A 19,123-nucleotide genomic window follows, 5' to 3' on the forward strand; every position below is an offset into this window, starting at 1 on the left:
TATTATTATTACTATTTACCAGAGCACTGCTCAGCTCTATCTTATGGTGGTGTGGGGAATAGAACCTAGGATCTCAGAGCCTCAGGCATTAGAGTCTGTTTGCACAACCATTGTGCTATCTGTTGCACAACCATTGTGCTATCTTTCCCACCCCAAGGTCCCAAGTTCTATTCCCAGAATCATCCTAAACCAGAGTTGAACAGTGTATTGCTTAAAAAGGAAGAAAAAAATTAAAAAGCTGTAACTCTTATTAGCTTGCATGTCTGTTATCTTCCTTACCAGGAACCCCTGTGTCTCTTAAATTGAGAATCACAGTCCAGTAGGTTCTTTGGGACTTCAAGGGCCCAAGAAGAATTCACAGCTTGGGCCATTGTGAGGCAGACAGACCAAAAATTACATATGCAGAAGTGCTGACTCATACTCTAGGTAGTGTCTGCATAAGGCAAATGTCTTGGTTCCCAGTGTGATCCTTGTGTCTAGCATGGTGCCCAAAATGGGCCCTCTAACACCACACATTTCTTTCTGTCTTTTACATGGTTTTAGGCACAAAGTAACATGGATAACTATATACATGGGGTAGCACTTGCTATCATCCGAAAGGCAAGTAAATAAATGAGTGAGTCTCCATTATCTGTCTGCAGGAGCAAGTTCAATTTTCCTGACAGCCCTGAGATTCTAATCCAGCAAATGTCTATGACTAATTTGGTTAATGAAGACATTTATTGATTGATTTAAAAATAGTAAGTGTATATAAAGCCCCAATTTTAAGCACACATCCAGAAAAGAAGCCCGAAAATGAGGATTCATGTAATAATAGTAATGGCATTATTATTATTATTGGCTGTGTCTTCTAAATGTTATCAAAATGCCCTTCTACTCTTCCAGGCTTCTGGCAGAGACACAGAATTCCAAGATAACAGACATACATGCTGATAAAAGTTATAGTTGTTTTTTTTCACTTTTTATATTTATCTATTTTCCCTTTTGTTGCCCTTTTTATTGTTGTAGTTATTATTGATGTCGTCATTGTTAGATAGGACAGAGAGAAATGGAGAGAGGAGGGAAAGACAGAAGGGGAGAGAAAGATAGACACTTGCAGACCTGCTTCACCACTTATGAAACGACGCCCCTGCATTTGGGGAGTCTGGGGCTGCAACCAGGATCCTTATGCTGGTCCTTGCGCTTTGCGCCACCTGGGCTTAACTCGCTGCGCTACCGCCCGACTCCCTATCTCTCTCTCTCTCTCTTTTCATTTGTAAGCACACTGCTCAACTCTGGCAATAAAAAGACCGATCTATCTACTTGTAAGAACTACATAAAAGCCTTAGAGACAGATGCAGGCAATTTGTGTGTGCTTACTTTATTTTTTATTTATTTCAGCTAGAGACAGAAAGAAATTGAGAGGGAAGGGAGAAATGAGGAGGAAGGGGAGATAGATCCTGCTTCACAACTTGTGAAGCCTTCCCCTTACAGGTGGATACCAGTGCTTAAACCCAGGTCCTTGTGCACTATAGTGTGTGTATTCTACCAAGTGAGCCACGGTCCAGTCTCTGCAGCAAGCAATTAAGGCTTACGGACCCTCGTAAGCCACAGAAAGGGATAGGGATTTGGGGCTTCCAAAGGCAAGCAAGGATGGAAAGGTACATTTACTGGGAAGAGAAAATATAAGTCCCTTTCATCAAAATGTTGGTTATAGATCTCTTTCTAGCATAAGTTCCCTAAATTATTTTTAATGTTTATTTATTTATTTCCTTTTGTTGCCCTTCTTTTGCTTTGTAGTTATTATTGTTGTTGTTATTGATGTCATTGTTGGATAGGACAGAGAGAAATGGAAAGAGGAGGGGAAGACGGAGAAGAGGAGAGAAAGATAGACACCTACAGACCTGCTTCACCGCTTGTGAAGTAACTCCTCTGCAGGTGGGGAGCCGGGGTCTTGAACCAGGATCCTAATGCCGGTCCTTGTGTTTTGCACCACTTGTGCTTAACCCGACTCCCCCCTAAATTATTTTTCAAATATTTATTTATTTATTAGAGAAATGTGTGTGTGTGTGAGAGAGAGAACCAGAACATCACTCTGACACAGTGGATAAAGCATTGGGTGCTCAAGTATGGGACCCCAAGTTCAAACCCTTTCCAATTTTTTCTAATGTGTTTGTTTTACTTATTTGTTTTGGATACAAAGAGAGAAAAATTGAGAGGGAAAAGAGGATATAGAGATACCTACAGCACCGTTTCTTCCTGCAAGTGGGGACAGGTGATGATATGGGGGTGGGGGAGGACTTGAACCCACCTCCTGCTTGGTAATGTGTACACTCAACCAGGTGCACCACTACCCAGCCCTGAGCCCTTTTTAAAGCCTTTTGAACTGTGAAGGAAAAGGCAAAAAGACTTTACAGAGTCTGCTGGGTGTTTATTGTCTTCCTCTCCAAATAATCCACCTGCCAAAGTCCACATTTGGAGGTGACATATTCTAATCACCTTCTAAAACAACAACACATAGTTTCAAGATTTCACCAAGTACACAAAAGCACTTGAGAAATAAGCCTCCTCCTCTCACCAGTTCCTTATTTCATCCTCTCTAGAAAAGGACTTTATATTTAGTGTTTTGTTTTTGTTTTATTTTAGATAGAGACAGAGAAAGCAGAGAGAGAGTACTGTGTCCTAATCCTGCAGGGAATTACTCACCCAGCCAGGGCAGGTGGCAACAGTGAATTCTGACAATGAGCAAACACATGTTTACTTCCTCACTCCAGTCTCAGCCCGTTTTTTTTCTCAGTTTGCTCAATTGCTTTTTCTAAGACTTTGGAGACTATACATACATACATACATACATACATAGAGAGAGGGAGAGAGAAGGAGAGAGAGGGAGGGAGAGAGAGAGAGAGAGACCACAGCACTTAAGTTTCCTTCAATGTGATGGGGGCCAAGTTTGAATCTCGGTCATGCACACATTGCAATGCTGCACACTACCCAAATGAGCTATTTTAGCAGCCCCAGAATCAATTTTTAGAAAAAGAAACAAACAGAAGGCCTGTGCAACAAATAAATGTTTATTTTTGGGTTTGGATCTTTTGCCAAGTGACTGGTAAAGCAGGCAAAGAAGTCAAGTTTGGGAATCAGATGAGGCTTTAAAACATAGCTCTGCCACTAATATAGTCTTGAGTAAACTATCTGACCTCTTTAATCTTTGAGATCGATATAACCACTCATCTTGACATTTCATTTTAAAGATTAGATGAGATCATGTGTTATAAACAGTTCAATGCCACTATTTACATATAAATGCCTGGTAACTTGAATTACAGTTGTTACAGTTGTTAGCATAGGTATGCTGTACACATTCAGTCACCACAGTACCAGGATATGTTTTCACCATACATTTCCCAGGATGTCCTGGTATTTTCTGTATCTCATGGTGATTTTTAAAACTTTATTATTATTATTATTAATTTTATTTAAAATTTGTTTTTAATTTTTACCAGAGCACTTTAATTAGTTCCAGTTTATGGTAATGCTCAATTCTGGTAAATCCTTGGAGCCCCAGGCATGAAAGTATTTTCGCATCACTGTTATGCTACCTCTCCAGTCCAATCATGTTCCATTCTAACAGTGCATATCCAAATAAGCATAGCATCAAGGACACAAGGTCATCCTCACCTAAAATGTAGGTCAGGGGACAGAGTATTTGCAAACTCAAATCAGAAGTAAACACACATGATAGAAGAGCAGGAAGAAGGTGGGGGAAAAACAGCATAATGGTTATATAAAAAGACTTTAATGCCTGAGGCTCTGAGGTCCTATGTTCAATCCCCTGCACCTTCAACAGCCGTAGCTGAGAAGTGTTCTAGAAAACAAACAGACAGAAAAACAAAGCAAAAACAAAACAAGTCAAGCTAGAAGACCTCTACCAATGCCAAGTTCTCTCATCCTCTTTCCAGCCAGCTTCTCTGCCTTCTGTTCACTGTCCCTCTCTGGTGAGTGTGTTTCCAGCAAACACCCCTTTCCCCATTCCTATACTTTGCTGTGAATCCTTTCATAGACCCTCCTAGTCTGCCATACACAAGTACAACACAAGAACCTCAAAGACAACCAGGAAATTAAGGCTTAAATACTGTCTTATCTGGCTAGTGTAAGCCAGACATAATAGCTGGTAAATGCATAGGTATGTATGTCTGTATGTAGTCTCCAAAATCTTAGAAAAGGCAGTTGATCAGACTGAGGCAGTGACCATGTGTTTGCTCATTGTCAGAACTCACTGTCAACATCTGCTCTGGGTGAGTAATTCCCTGCAGGCTTAGGACACAGTACTTCTAGAAAGATTAGTGGTGGGTGATATAGTGCCAAAACCCAGGATGGTGCTCTAATATACAAAGAGACAGCAAAATAAGTTTACAAAGTAATGGAAAAGTTTTAGGTTTATTGTAAGTGTCACAGAAGGGCTTAGTGGTTAAAGAGTGGCTGCTGCCTGACAGAAACAGGAATGTGTTTCTCTCAGGGGAGAAAGTTCCAAAGTCATGGAGGAGACATTCACTTTCAGAAATGGCTTGAGGTGGGCAGAGGTAAGCATAATGGTTATGCAAAGAGACTCTCATGCCTGAGGCTCTGAAGTCCCAGGTTCAATCCCTGATACCACCATAAGCCAGAGTTGAGCAGTGCTCTGGTAAAAAAAAAAAAAAGAAAGAAAGAAAGAAAGAAAAAAAAAAAAGAAACAGTTTGAGGTGGGGGCCAGGAGCTAGCTGACCAAGCACAGTACACACTTTGCCATCGGCAAGTGTGGGACTATGTGAAAGCTTGGTAGAGCTTAGGGAAGGATCCTTGGATGGAGGGCTGGAAAGACACCCCACTTGTTAGCCTCTCTCCTTATAGAGATGAGCCAAGAGGGAAAAGTCTCCCAGACTCAGTTTCTCCTTGTTAGTCTCTCAAGCTCACAGAAGGCCTACAGGCCTCTCACACTTATTTTCCCCTGCTAGCAGCAGGCCAAATGGTTACCTGCTTTAAGGTTCACTCAACGTTCACACATCCACTTCACCTTTTGATCATAAAGGAGAACACACTCTATCATATACTATCATATACCCCCCAACACCAGACAATGAGAAGCCCCCAAATCTTATTTCCTTGTGTCCTTTGATATCTATGATTTACATCAAGTTTTGTTTTTCTTTTCTCTGCCTCATCTTACTGGTATAACCCCTATGCTTCTCTCAAATGCCTTTGGATAATTAACCTGCCTACATCATGGAGAATAATCATTTTGACCTTTATATATCATCAATTCTTGGCATAACCAGCCCCCTACCATAAGGGCAAGCTGACCTTTAAGAAACCTGTAATTTATGACATATGTGAAAAATGTTCTTTGTTTAACTCTATATAAACCTGTACCCATCTCCAAATAAATGAGTGTTTGTACCAGAGTACTCCCCGATGTCTCCTTTCTGAATCATGTGGTCCCTAAGAGCCAGTGAGGGAGGGTCTGTGACTTACCCCCTGGCTAGATCCACTCCATGTGAGTGCCAGCAGGCAAGGACCTGGGTTTGAGCCCCCAGCACCCAGACTGGGGTGGTGGGTGTGGAGGTGGGGCTGGAGGAGTACCTCCCCCCACCTCTCACACACACACATTTAAAAAGGAAAAAAAGGAGTCTGGCTAGAATGGTGGAATCACACCAGTGCAAAGTCCATGGGGGGAAGGGAGGAAGAGAAAAGAAGGAAGAAAAGGGCAAAAAAGAAAGAGGAGGAAGAGGAGGAAGAACTGGCCTGAGGTGTACATGATTTACTGAATCATTTGTTTTTATGCTTTATGCATATTTGATAAGTATTATTTTAACCTACTTAATATTAATATTAATTATGGAAACAAAGAGAGGAGGGGGAGGCAGAGAGGAGGGAGGCAGGGGGTTTCCAGATAACTTTGCCACTAAGAGCTCCTCAGCTGAGCCTGAGCAGGAAACCCACAAAAGCAGAAACTACAGCAGCTGTTTGCTATCAATAGGTGAGTCTGGACTGTGGAAAGTCAAGTGAAAAAGTCTCTTTTGCCACTCTTCAGTGAGTGTCTCCTCCACTGTCTCACTTAGTCCCCTCTCCTTTCTACTCCCCTGTATGCAGCAAGGTTTATTTACAAGGCTTCAGTGTGTGAAGGTGTCCTTTGAAGAAGAGGGAATAGGGGTCCAGGAGGTGGCATACCCAGTTAAGTGCTAATAGAATTAAGCACAAAGACCTGCACAAGGATCCAAGTTTGAGCCCCCATTCCCCACCTTCAAGGGGCATACTTGAAGCAGGTCAGCAAGTCTCTTTCTCTCTCCCTATCTCCCCCTCCTCTCTCAATTTCTCTCTATCCTATCCCATAAAATGGAAAAAAAAAAGATGACTGCCAGGAGCAGTGGATCTGTAGTGCTGACACCAAATCCAGATATAACACTGGAGGCAGAGAGGGAGAGAAAGAGAGAGAGAGAGAGATGGAGAATAGTATATGCCAAAGTACGGGGGCCTGATATGGACAGGGTCACTATTATGTTTATTATGAGAAGCTCAGGGGTCCTACAAGGATGTCTGAGGTAGGGGTGGGAGACAGTGGGGTGAACAGAATGTTAGGCTGAGAGAAATTGAGAGAGAAGGAGAGAGAGTGACCTACAAAACTGCTTCACTACTTGTGAAGCTTCTCCCCTGCAGGTGAGGACTAGGGGGCTTGGAATTGGGTCCTTGACATGATAACAAGCGTGCTTAACCAGGTGTGCCACCACCTGGTCCCTCTCCTCCTTTTTGATAGAGTGTGAGACACAGAGAGAAGGAGAGATACCTTCAACACCTGTCCACTGCTCTCATGAAGCTTCTCCTTGCTGCTATCCTCTGGTTTGTTTTTTATTTACTTATTTTTGATACAAAGAAATTGAGACGGAGGTAGGTGAGAAAGGGGAGAGAGAGAGAGAGGGAGAGGGAGAGGGAGAGGGAGAGGGAGAGGGAGAAGGAGAGGGAGGAGAAACACCCACAGCACTGCTCCATTAAGTGAAGCTCTTCCCCAATCCCCAATCCCCACAGGTGGGGACCAGGGCTTGAACCCATGCATGGTGGTTATGTGTGCTCAACCAGATGAGACCTCAAACACTAGGCACCAGGGCTAGTGAATAAAGATGGCCAACTTCACAAGCTTTAGAGAAAGTGTTTACAAAAAGGTCTACTGCTGGCTCCCAGTGGTAAATAGTCTCTGAGGTTCATTCCTAAATGGAAATCCAGGCAGTCATACTCTCACAGTCACCAGCCCCACATGGGATCCCTGCACCACTCTGTTCACTGCAAAATAATTCCAGGTTCAACCCCACCTGGCCCCAGGCTGTGGGAAACCAGTAAGGCCAGATTGGGGTTGGGAGCAGATGTAACCTGAGTCCAGCCAGAGAGAGAGATGCAGGTTGCTGGGGAAGCTCTAGTAGAGGGTTGAGGGAGGGCTTCCTGGAGGTGTCAGCTGAGTTTCAGCTTTTTCCCTTCTTTACCCTTTACCCTTTTGCTCAAACCCCCCCTCCCCACAGTTTTTTGTAGATTAAGACATGTAGGAAACAGATAGTAGCCCTCAGGGGGAGGGACTAACTGCTTTAACTGCTGCTGATCCCCCAACCACCCCACCCAAGTGTTTTCCCAGATACAACCATCTCCTGCCTCATTTTATCCTCACTACAGCCTAGTGAGACCAAGGAAAGTTTATTTCCTATTTGATATGTTAAGTATTTTCAGAGGAGGAGCCCAGAGTTCAGAGACTTGAAGGTCATCTAGTTGAGAAGTGACTGGACACCCCTATGTGAAGGATGGCCCTGTGTGAAAATAACATGGGCAGCCTTTCTTCACTCTTCTCTCAAGGTCAGATTAGCAGATGACAGTGTGTTGTGCCCAGTTGTCCCAATGCAGGTCCAGAGCCAGATGCTCCTAAGTCAACAGGATTCTGTTAATGATGACTTCTGTTTAGTGAGTATTTACTATAAGCCAGGCCTTGTGCCAAACTCCCTGTAACATTAGTTTTCTACATTTCTTCATAGGGCCTTGATAAGGCCTGCACATATTTATTTATTTATTTTTTGCTTTTAAAAATATTTATTTACAAGATTTTCCACCCCATTACCACCACTGCAGTTCTGTGTCCCCATTCCCTCCATCAGAAACTGTAGTAGTTCTCTCAAGGTCACAGATATGGCTTGACTTTATATCTCTGCCTATATATCTATATATATTTGCCCATTTTTAATGTGGTCTTGCATTCACTTCCTTCCAAGCATTCTTCTTTCCCCCCTCTTTCCTCTCAAGAGAAACTGTGCCTGAATTTGTCTGGTGTTTTCCAGTTTTGCCTCATTTCAGTAAAGTTATAAAAACAAGATTCCACTTCACTCCTGTGATAATGTCATATATCAGAAAAAGTAGCAGCAACAAATGCTGGAGAAGTTGTGGGGACAAAGTAACCCTCCTGCACTGCTGGTAGGAATGTAAATTGGTCCAATCTCTGTGGAGAGCAGTCTGGAAAACTCTCAGAAGGCTAGAAATGGATCTACCTTATGATCCTGCAATTCCTTTCCTGCGGATATATCCTAAGGAACCCAACACACCCATCCAAAAATGTTGGGAAATTGTGAGGATGTGGTTGAGCTTGGCAGGGCTTGACCTGAGGAGTGCATCTATCCTGTCAGTCTCTCTCTATACAGAGGTTGAGCAAGGAGGGACAGGAGTAACTCCAAAGGTTTGCCTCGTCTTATCAGACTCCCTGCCTCACAAAGCACCCCGCATTCCTGATACTATTAGATTAAAAGAAAGGGGGGGATGTCGGGAAATTGTGAGGAGCCTCACAAAACACCCTGCATTCCTGATACTATGGCCTATCTACATAATCATTGTTTTGCCTGAAAGATCCCCACCCATTCCATTCCTTTGATCTATCTTCTTTCTACCCTCAAGACCCTCCCTGCCTCCAGGGTATTATTAATCCCACAAGTTGAAACCCTCGAAACAGTTGCTAAGGAAGTTTCTACCTTCCTAGCCCCCTTTTGCTTTTCCCCGCCCCTTTCCTAGCCATTTCCATTTCTGACTTGCCACTTCTGGTTTGGATCTTTAAAAGCTTTGGCTCTCTGATCAATAAAGAGATTGCATTGCCTCACACCACGTGATTGGTTCCTGAGTCATCTCCCTCGTGTTGCTGAGTGAGTAGCAACCCAGGCTGGCTCCGGTCGCATTCTCTCCAACCCAGAGAGTACGAGCCTGGGAAGAGGCACTCCCACACTAGCCTGGCACAAAAAGATTTCTGAATACTCATGTTCATAGCAGCACAATTTGTAATAGCCAAAACCTGGAAGCAACCCAGGTGTCCAACAACAGATGAGTGAATGAGCAAGTTGTGGTCTATATACACAATGGAATACTACTCAGGTATTTAAAATGGTGATTTCATCATTTTCAGCTCATCTTGGACGGACCTTGAAAAATTCATGTTAAGTGAAATAAGTCAGAAACAGAAGGATGAATATGGGATGATCTCACTCTCAGGCAGAAGTTCAGAAGTTGAAAAACAAGATCAGAAGAGAAAACACTAAGCAGAACCTGGACTGGAGTTGGTGTATTGCACCAAAATAAAAGACTCTAGGGTGGGTGGGGAGGGGAGAGTACATGTCCTGGAAAAGGATGGCAGAGGATGTAGTGGGGGTTGTATTGTTATATGGAAAACTGAGAAATGTTATGCATGTACAAACTATTATAATTACTGGTGACTATAAAACATTAATTTCCCAGTAAAGTGAAAAAAATGTTAAAAATACAAAAACAAACAAACAAAACAAGATTTCTGTTGACAGATGCTTCAGGTCCTGATGGAACTGGGGTTCGAAGAACTTCAGTCATGTTCCCCTATCGTTTACCCTCCTGAGAGTATGGATCAAAATTCTTTTGTGAGTGCAGAAGGTGGTAGGGTCTGCACATTCAAACCCAATTTTCAAATGAGATACCTGAGGCCCAGAGGAGTTCAGTGACTCACATAGGAGGAGAGGTAAGTGAAGGGCTGAGATCAGAATCCACATCCCCTGACTCTAAGGGGTTTGGAAATCAGTGGTGTTGACAAGGCTGAGAGAACTTCCTGTTAATAACAGGTTGTTGTCTAAGTGGGTCCATGAAAATGCCAAAGAACAAGAGTAAGACAACTTGCAACTGGGAGTCCAGCACCCTTACCACAAAGACAGAGAAGCTGAAAACTGAGAGGGGGTGAGGGGGCTGAGGAAAGACATGAATGTCTTGCCAGGAAGTGGACAGTACAGTCCATCTGTCCCTATCTTCATCCCATCTTGGTGCCCAGTGGGAAGGGATTAGGGGAAATTCTTTTCTTAGTGAAGCAAGCTGAAGGAACCTTCCAGAAAGTGTTGCCTGTATGTCTTGCCATTTAGTGCTTGAACACTGAGTTCTGACTCACAGCTGAAAATGTGGGCTAGAGTTCCCACTGGTGGTGAAGGCATGTGATTCTCATTGAGACACCTGCTGAACAACTTCACCACTCATGAAGTTTCTCCCCTGCAGGTGGGGACTGAAAGTTTGAACCCAGGTAATTGAGCTTGGTACTGTGTATGCTTAACTGTGTGCACCACCACCCAACCACCCTCTCCCCCCAAAAGAAAACTTAAAAAATATATGACCTAGAAGAACAGATGACTGACTTCTCATGATAAATGGGAGAAAGACTTAGGGCAAAGACACAGCTTTCAACCAAAGAAGGCAAAAATTAGGTCAGAGGGAGCAAGGAGTAGTAGGATGATGGAGAGAAATAGGATGTAGAGTCTCAAATATAAGAAAAGTAAAGAAAACTTTTACTTGCTTAAAGAGCAAAGAGAGAGTATGGTCAATGCTCAAAGGAACCAAAGGCTGTGATCAAGTGTTGAAGCACTGGAAATACTAAATTGTTGGGGAATTGTGTGGACCAGATGTCCAAACTACAGGTGTCCTTGGTCTGATAAGGGGGTTCACATGATGCCAGGAACCTCCATCCTTGCTCTGTAAGGAGGGTGTTTGTGGAGCTGGTGCCTATGTACAGTCAATCCTGCCATCTGTCTGCTACATAATGATGATCACAGGGTCACTATTTGGTCAAGGAGGCATGCAGGGCTTACTAACTGGAAGATGGCCACTGTTATATTGGGACAAGTGTCTCCATTTTGGATCACTACCAGCTGGAAGAGCTGTTAGGGAATTTGGCCCTCCACAGGACAAATGCCAATGGTTTTACACAGCTCTCCTAAAGAAGCCCCCAGGGCCAAGTTCTCTCTACACCAGGTATGTTAGGCTTTAGCTGCTCCTTCTTGCCACCTATCCATTTGCTCCTTATGGGACTTCAGACTGTGTGTGAGGTGCACAACAATGGTCAAAGAATGGAGACTCTCCTTTAAAAACTACTGAGAGGGGGGCTGGGTGGTAGTGCACCGGGTTAAGCACACATGGCATGAAGCTCAAGGACCAGTGTAAGGATCCCTGTTCGAGCCCTCAGCTCCCCACCTGCAGGGGATAGATTCACAAGTGGTGAAGCAGGTGTGCAGGTGTCTATCTTTCTCTCCCCCTCCCTGTCTTCCCCTCCTTTCTCAATTTCTCTCTGTCTTATCCAACAACAACAACAATATCAACAGCAATAATGACAACAAGGGCAACAAAAGGAAAAAAATAGCCTCCAGGAGCAGTAGATTTGTAGTGCAGGCACCAAGTCCTAGAGATAAATAACCCTGGAGGCAAAAAACCAACCAAACAAACAAACAAACAAAAAACAGAACAAAACAAAAAAACCATGGAGAGGTGAGAATAGATAGTATAAGGGTTAAGCAAAGAGACTCTTATGCCTACAGCTCCAAAGTCCCAGGTTCAATCACCATTATTCGCCAGAGCTGAGCAGTGCTCTGGTAAACTAACTAACTAACTAACTAACTAAATAAATAAATGATAAAAATAAAAACCACTGAGTTAGATGCCACTCCTTCTGCATACTCTTAAGTTCCTTCTGAGGCCAAAGAGGTGATCATTCAAGTTAACTAATTGTTTTATAGTGATGAAATATTCTACAATTGTTATTATTATTTTTTACAATATTAAGTTTCAATCTAACATCCCTGTAAATGTTGTCTTTCCTTTGCCCTGGGAGGTGTCTGAAGCACCAAATGAATGCTGCATTACCCTATGGCCACCCCTCCCCTTCTGTGAACATAACCATGTTTCCTGAAGGAAAAACTGTTGTGGACAGGACTATCCTCAGGCCACCTGTGGGAAAAGACCACAAAAGATGGAAGCCAGCCCTGAGCCTTTATTGTGGAAGCTTCTGCTCCTGAAGAGGTGATGAGGAGTGCTGTGTTCATAGAGACAGGAGGGAAGAAGGAGAACTCACAGGTCACTGCCATGTCCCCTGGGAGGGGGAGAGATGGTGGTGAAGCTGTCCAAGTCCAGAAAAGACACTCGAAATATCAGTTACTCTGAGATGATGGAGGAAAGCATGTAGCTCTTAGGAAAATGTAGCCATTGTTTTTCCCTTTCCACATCTGCACTCATTTATTTGTATATGTCTTTAACAACATCTACTGTGAGTCAACACTGTTGCACCCTATGAGCAACTTGCAGATCTAGTAAGAACATTCTTGGGGAAAAACTAAAAACACCACCTGCCTAACAGTGCATCTTAATTTCCAGGTGCATTTCCTGTTTCCAAGAGCACTGCAAAGAACAATGCATGCCTTGGGTTGATGAGCTTGGGCAACTCACCTGGGTGGGTCTGCTCTGGTGCCATGCCTCTTCTTACTAGGCCTCTCTCCAGAACTGGACCCTGCACAAAGCCCCCCCCCCCCCCAATCTTGGTGGGAATCCAGCTCCAAAGCTTCTTGGAACCCTGGGGATCATATGCCCAGGACCCTGGCCAAGTCCTCCCAGACCACTGGGAAGCCTGGGATGATAGCACAGAGCAGGCTGGATTTCCAGAAAGTTCTGTGCACAGCTTACTTTCTGAAAGTGTCTGTGAGCTCTGCTCCTTGAAGGGGGATTCAGACCTGGCCAGTCTGACTCCAGTCTGGAAGCCATTTGAAATGTCTGTTACTCCTTTATCTCCCTGACACACATCTCCTAGACTTTAGCCTTAAAAGGTTGTATACTTCCGACGTCACCTCCTCTTAAGAAATCTTTAATCTCACCAAACCCAGTAGGCTACCTCCTCCATTCCCTGCTTCCCACATTTTTTTTCTCAATTTTTTTTTTTTTTTTTTTTTGCCACCAGGGTTATGGCTGGGACTTGGTGCCAGCACTATGAATCTACTGCTTCCTGGTGGCCATGTTTTTCCTTCCCTCTCCTCTCCTCTCCTCTCCTCTCCTCTCCTCTCCTCTCCTCTCCTCTCCTCTCCTCTCCTCTCCTCTCCTCTCCTCTCCTCTCCTCTCCTCTCCTCTTCTCCTCTCCTCTCCTCCCTCCCTCCCTCCTTTCTTTCTTTCTTTCTTTCTTTCTTTCTTTCTTTCTTTCTTTCTATTATATATGATAGGACAGACAGAAATTGAGAGGGGAGGGGAGACAGAGAGGGAGAGAAAGAGACACTTGCAGAACTGCTTCACCACTCATGATGTAGCTTCTTCCCTGCAGGTGGGGTGTGGGGGATCGAACCCAGGTCCTTGCACATGGTAATATGTGTACTTAACCAGGTGTTCTACCGCCTGGTACCCTCCCTACTCTTTATAAAGCTCTCTAGTTAAGTCTTAGCTACTGACTAAATTGTTGTATTGGCAATTTGTTTTCTGTCTGGAGACTGTGAGGTAGTTCTTTAATGGCTGCTCGGGTGACTGACATGCTCCAGTTCTGTGCCCTGGACCTGACAATGAACATGGCACAGGGTAGGGAACTCAGTAATTAGGGTAGGATGCATGTGGTAGGACACATGTCTTACCATGCATGTGGCCCTGGGTTCAAGTACCAGTACCTCATGGGAGCACCTTGGATGACACTAGGAGAGCTCCATAGTGGTGAAGAGCTGCTGTCATGTGTCTCTCTCCTTCACTAAATAAAAAATTTTAGAGTTTAGTTTAGTTTTAGCTTAGCTTGGTTTAGATTGTTCTGTGTTCTGCATGAATAAAGAGATACTGCAAAAAAAAAATTTTAAATGAGCCAAAGATATAATTCATTCAATGATACCACACATGTGGATTCATTCCCTGGAGTTATGTTTTTAAAAATAATAATAACAACAGCTAAGGAAGCAGCTTTCCCACATGGCAGGAGACCTGGGGAGGAGAAAGGACACACACTATAGGCAAAAGTGCCTTCAAACCTGTGGTTAGTCATTGCTCTAAGGGACTGTCAGTCCAACCCCCACACCTCTATTGTGGAGGATATAGGTAACTAACACTAGATGTTGAATTTCTTTCTTACAAAAGACTCAGGAAAATGGCAGGGGTAGGTAGCATAATGGTTATGAAAAGAGGTTCTCATGCCTGAAGCTCCAAGGTCCTAGGTTCAGTCCCTCGCACCACCATAAGCCAGAGTTGATCAGTGCTCTGGTTAAAAAAAAAAAAAGTGGAAGTGGGGGTTGGGGGGAGGAAGAATTAGGAAAGTATGTAAAAGATACTGAATGTCCCCTGTGACTCATCATCAAGAGATAAGTACTTTGAACATTTTGAGGCTTATTATCTCAGTTAAACAGTGTGTATACAGATGTGTACCTGTTTTTTTTTAACCAAAGTAGAATTATTCTGCATGCTTTTTATGACCTACTTTCAAAGCAAATCATCATGACTATTTTTATACACATACATATACATGTGTGTACATATTTTCTTATTTTGACTATCTCTTTTTTAAATTATGTTTTTATTTATTTATTTATTTTTATTGGATAGAGACAGAGAAATTGAGGGGCGAAGGAGATATAGAGGGGAGAGAGAGAAACACCTGCAGCCCTGCTTCACCACCTGTGAAGCTTTCCCCTTGCAGGTGGAGGCCAGGTGCTTGAACCTGAGTGCTTGTGCACTATAATGTACCACCGCGTGGCCCCCTTCACTTTCTTTTCTTCTTCTCCTTCTTCTTCTCCTTCTTTTTCTTTCTCTTCATCATCTTCTTCTTCTTTGTATCACTTTCTTTTATTTGATAGTACAGAGAGAAACTGAGAGGGGAGGGGAAGATACAGAGTGAGAGAGGAAGAGAGATACCTTTAGCATTGCTTCATAGCTCAGGAAGCTTCCCCCCTGTAGGTGAGGACTAAGGGCTTGAATTTAGGTCCTTGCACATAACATGTGTGCTCACTGGTGTGCCACTTACCAGTCTTTTTAAAAAATTATTTATTTATTTTATCAGAATACTGCTCAGTTCTGGCTTATGGTGGTCTAGGGACTGAACCCGAGATTTCAGAACCTTAGGTATGAATGTCCTTTGCATTATCACCATGTACACCACCCCATGTTTTATATCTTATATATTTCCTAGTATGAACACTGCAGTTTACTTAACTGACCTACTTACTGTTTTAAATTATTTACAATTTTCTCTATTACACAAGAAGGTGACTTTTAAAATATCTATATATTTTTTTTATGAGAGAGAGGACCAGAATATCATTCTGCAACATGCAATGCCAGGGACTGAACTCAGGACCTCATGCTCAAGAGTCTAAATACTTTATCCACTGCTCCACCACCTGAACCAAAAGATTGCTCTTTTTTTTTTTTTGCCCACTCACCTGTCCCTGGCCTGATGACCGGCCTGGCCACAGGGCCACAGCCAGCGAATAAGGCCAGCGGCTGCTCTCCAAGGACTCCAGCATGCTGGGGCAATGCCATGCCTGGGCGAGACTCTAGCCTCTCGAAAAGATTACTTTTTAAAAGGAGAAGATAGGCATTTCCTGCTTACTCATTATGAGTCTAAAAAACCTTGGAATGAACCCCAAACCAGCTCTTTCAGTTTCCTCCAATCAGTCAATCATCCAATCAGGACTTCTCAGCCGTGGCCCTTACTCTTTCTTGATCATCACAAAGGTCCACCTCAATCTCTCCTGCCCACCATCCAAAATCATCTTGGAACCAGAATGATATCAGTTGACATACTACCAGCCTCTGGGCACAGCAAGAAGTCTGATACAGACCTGAACCTGCCTGCAGTAACTTATGGACTTCACTTGTGAGTTCCCTAATTGCACAGCTGTGGCTATGGATCCTTCTTAAGTGCTGAGTTGTAACATGACCCTCTTGGGCACAGAGGGGGAAAAAAAATCACCTATTGTTTTCCTTCCAATTACATCAATTCAGAATCTCAGACCCTAGAAAAAAGAGTCTTGAAAAGGCCTTTGATTCTAGCCTCTTCAATCTCTTTTTAAAAAAAATTCCTTTAAATTTCTTTATTTTTGGATAGACACAGAAATTGAGAAGGAAGGGGAAGATAGTGAAAGGGAAAGACATAGAGAGACACCTGCAGCCCAGCTTTACTGCTTGTGTAGCTTTCCCTCTGCAGATGGGGACCAGGGGCTTGAACCTAGGTCCTTGCACACTATAATTTGTGCATTTAATCACATGTAGTACTTCCTGGCCCCTGTCTCTTCATTCTCTACTTAGTGTTCTTTCCTTGGAGCTTTGCAGAGCCAGCCCTGATCTTTTTGCAGATCTCCAGAAAGTTCTCTGTGGGCTTGAAGGGGAATACCCTCCCTTATTACCCTGCCTGTCCTTGGTAAGTTCAGCCATGACCTACCACATCTTGTCCATCATCTTGTCCATTATTCCTATGCCTTCTTCAAATCCCAGCTCAATGTCTTATCTCCAGTCTTAGAATCTTGCTGAGTGGATGGATTCAGTTTCTCTGGACTGTCCTGAATTTCTCTTCTGGTCCTGTTGTAACTGGTTTCCTTGCCTCTATTCAGTATACCTAAACCCCCGCTAAAGATGCCCCTGAGGGTAGTGCCCTGACCTCTATTCTAGTGCCTGGGTCAGGGATTAAGAGAAGCCTGAATGAATGAATGAATGAATGAATGAATGAATGAATGAATGCACATGGAAAGAGGCACTGGGATTACTTCCCACAGTAGTAGCTTATGTACTATATCTCTCACCTGATGCAGGCCCCCCATTTTGCCAAGTGCTTCCCTACCTACCCCAGACCCTTCTGAAACCTTATGGCATCCTGGTGTAATGTAGGATAGGGAACTGTACCCTAAGGTGCAGATTAGGAAGCTGAGGTCCCCAGAGAAGTGACTTGTACAGGGCCACCTCAGAACCTCTATGGGAGAACTCCAGAGCAACTGTGGCACTAAGGTAGCACTACATCTCTTTCCCCCTTTTCCTCCTCCAAGGTCTTGGTAATATTACTGGGATACTCTAGGTCCCCAAAACTAATATAGAGCTCTTTGACCTCCAGTAGTATATGAATTACTGTGCAAACCATCATGATGATTTATTAGTATTTATTTATTTCACCAGAGCACTGCTCAGCTCAAGCTTATGGCAGTTCAGGAATTGAACTTGAGACTTCAGAGTCTCAGGTACAAGAAGGTCTTTTTGTATCACCCTTAAGTTAGCCCCAGTTTCTTTCTCTTTTTCTTTCTTTCTTCCTTTCTTTCATGGAGACAGACATAAAGGTAGAGAGCTTCCTTCAATGTAGGCTGGGCTTGAACCTGGGTTGCGTACATGGCAAAGCAGCCCACTATCCAAGTGAACTATTTTGCCAGTCCTCCCTAGCTATTTTTTATGGTTATGTAACAAGGATTCTGTTGATGAAAATCAGAGAAAGCCTAGAGCAACCAGATGACAAATTCTAGGAGGTATTCCAACCCCTAGTAACCCTTCCAACCTGGGATTCTTATGGGCCAATGTACTGACCAACCTCCAGATCTCTTCTTGTCCAGTAAATTGACTCATATTTTTTTAAATTATTTTTTTCCATCAATCCCATCACCAAAGATCTATGTCACCATCCCCAACCTATATATAACCACTATAGTTCTCCCACAGTCTTAAATATAGGTTAACATTTTGTTTTTTCATTCATATACTCAATTGTCTATATTCCATATATGAGTAAAATTATGCTGTAGTTGTCCTTCACCTCCTTACTTGGTTCACTAAGAATAATCTTCTCCAATTCCATTCACTTTATTCCAAAGGATACAATGCCGTCTTTTAATTTTTTTATTCCCTTTTTGTTGCCCTTGTTGTTTTATTGTTGTAGTTATTATTGTTGTTGTTGGATAGGATAGAGAGAAATGGAAATACGAAGGGAAGACAGATGGGGGAGAGAAAGATCAACACCTGCAGACCTGCTCTACTGCTTGTGAAGCACCTCCCATGCAGGTGGGGAGCCGGGGGGCTCGAACTGGGATCCTTACGCCGGCCCTTGCACTTTGTGCCACCTGCTCTTAACCTGCTGTACTACCACCCGACTCCCGTCTTTAATTTTTAAAAATGTTTTTTTTTATTTATTAGAAAGAAAAAGAGAAAAATTGAGATGGGTGAGGGAGATAGAGAGGGAAAGAGACAGAAGAAGACACCTACAGCCCTGCTTCACCACTTGTGAAGCTTTCCCCCTGCAGGTGGGAACCAGGTGCTTGAACCTGGGTCTTTGTGCACTATAATGTGTGCACTTAACCAGGTGTGTCACTACCTGGCCCTAAATGCCATATTTTTTGTTGCTGAATAATACTCTATTGAGTATGTCCTGTAACTTTTTTTATGTGTCTAATAACTTTTTTTTTGCCTCCAGGGTTATTGCTGGGGTTCAGTGTCTGCACTATGCATCCATTGCTCCTGGGGGCCATTTTCCCCCTTTTGTTGCCCTTGTTGTTATTGCCATTGATATTGTTGTTATTGGTGTTGTTGGACAGAACAGAGAAATCAAGAGAGGAGGGAAAGACAAGAGAAGCGACTTCCCTGCAGGTGAGGAGCCAGGAGCTCTAACTCGGATCCTTATGCCAGTCCTTCTGCTTGGCACCATCTGCACTTAACCTGCTGCGCTACTGCCCGGCCCCGTCCCATAACTTTTTTATCCAATCATCTGTCGAAGGTCATTTTGGTAGTTTCCAGGTTTTTGCTACTGTGAATAAAGCCACCATGAACATGGGGGTACATATATCCCTTTGAGTCAGTGTTATTATATCTTCGGGGTATATGCCTAATAGTAGAATTTCTGGGT

General features: G+C 43.3%; 1 non-coding gene across 1 annotated transcript; it reads right to left on the reverse strand.

Annotated features, from left to right (window-relative positions):
* Window positions 1-15,687: 15,687 nt before the first annotated feature.
* On the reverse strand, window positions 15,688-15,816 carry LOC132534182 (small nucleolar RNA SNORA3/SNORA45 family). Its single transcript, XR_009545855.1, has one exon. It is a non-coding gene; the product is annotated as a small nucleolar RNA SNORA3/SNORA45 family (small nucleolar RNA).
* Window positions 15,817-19,123: the final 3,307 nt, after the last annotated feature.

Source organism: Erinaceus europaeus, chromosome 17 (genome assembly GCF_950295315.1).
Source record: "Erinaceus europaeus chromosome 17, mEriEur2.1, whole genome shotgun sequence".
Taxonomy (NCBI): domain Eukaryota; kingdom Metazoa; phylum Chordata; class Mammalia; order Eulipotyphla; family Erinaceidae; genus Erinaceus; species Erinaceus europaeus.